Genomic DNA, 1,698 nt, shown 5'->3' on the forward strand with positions numbered 1-1,698 from the left:
GCATTGTGTCTGTGTGTGTGTATGTGTACGAGCGTGAGTGTGTGTGTGTGTGTGTGTGTGTGTGTGTGTGTGTGTGTGTAGCCACCGCGCTATCGATAGCGCGTCGAGTCAGCGACTGGCGAGTCAGCAGCAGCCACCGCGCGATCGATAGCACGTCGAGTCAGCGAGTGGCGAGTCAGCAGCAGCCACCAGTAAGCGGCGAGTCAGCAGCAGGCGAGTCAGTCAGCAGCCGCCACCAGCGAGCACATACATGTTACATGCTTGCGGAGGTATGCACTCTCCGTGAGTGCCCTCTGTCTAGTTAAACATGAGTTAGCGTTATTACAAAATCTTTCACACGTTAATATAAACGGGCGGCGTGAGGAGCTATAGAGAGAGGAAAGAGGGGGTGGGATATGTCTAGAGAAAGAGGAGAAGGGGAAGCGCGGAGTGAGAAAGGAAGGGAGTATATATACGTATGCGGGCACCTGCGTGTTTGTGTATGCGCGCGCATTGTGTCTGTGTGTGTACATGTGTACGAGCGTGAGTGTGTGTGTGTGTGTGTGTGTGTGTGTGTGTGTGTGTGTGTGTGTGCGTGTGTGTGTGTGTACCCGGGCGCGATTCTGTGTGTTTGCAGCTTTTTAGGTGCGCGGAAAACCACTTTCGCCACAAATGGCAGAGTACATACCCATATGAACAAGAAACATGCGACATTGTATTTGCTTTTACTATATTCCTGTGTCCGATACGAATATTGGGATCTGTTTGTAGAATATGTCAGAATTCGTCATGCAAGTGGTTTTGAAAGACACGACCTCTGTTTATACTTCACTTCAAACGCGTCCGCCCGTGATCTTGTCTTCCGATGAGTGACTGTCGTTGAATGCCATATACCGTTAGATTGATCGGCGTTCGTACGACAAACCTCGCGACACGGCGACAGTCTTGCTTGCGCTAGTGCACACGTTCATTACATTAAACAGCACGTGGCTAGTATGAATGCCACTATCTTGAAAAAAGATGGCCTGAAAAAAATTATGTAAATTTAAACTAAACGACACATTGAACCACGTAGCTTGCCCCTTGCTTGAATTTGTCCCAAGTGCTTGGTTAACAAGTTCCAAGTACGTCGTCACGTGCGATGACACTATTTATGTTCCAATGACATGCATTCAAATACTGACAATTCAGGTTTCGCTAATTCATTCTAACATTTCCTTTTAAGAGTAGTATTTTGGTATCCACGTGTCGGGCATGTAATGCCAACGAATTACGCGAGACCTCATGGCGCGTACGAATGCGCGCTAAACTAGATAGATATTACTCTGCAATCAGAGATCACTTCGTCCAAACATAAGCACGGACCCTGCCAATATTCTAACATTCAGGGCGACGGTCCTGGGACGCCGGTAGTCCGTCCATCGATGCTTCTGATTCTAGTTTCCGCCGCGCGTGGGCAGCACCGCCCTGAACGCCCTGCTGAATGCCTCGCTCCTTCCGGCGTAGACGAAGAAGTTAACGCTCGAGTTGCAGCAGGCCATCACGTATCCCAGCCCGCGCAGCATCCCCAGCGGCTCCCGTCGCACCTCGAACACGGTCAGCAGCAACATGGCGAAGTGCGGAGCCCAGCAGACGAAGAAGGCGCCGACGACGATGCCGAACGGATGTGGCAATGCGACGCCAGCGAGATATGCACTTGATCTCGCGCATATATATATA

This window comes from Priapulus caudatus, unplaced genomic scaffold (assembly GCF_000485595.1).
Source record: "Priapulus caudatus unplaced genomic scaffold, Priapulus_caudatus-5.0.1 Scaffold178, whole genome shotgun sequence".
In the NCBI taxonomy this organism is placed as follows: Eukaryota; Metazoa; Priapulida; class Priapulimorpha; order Priapulimorphida; family Priapulidae; genus Priapulus; species Priapulus caudatus.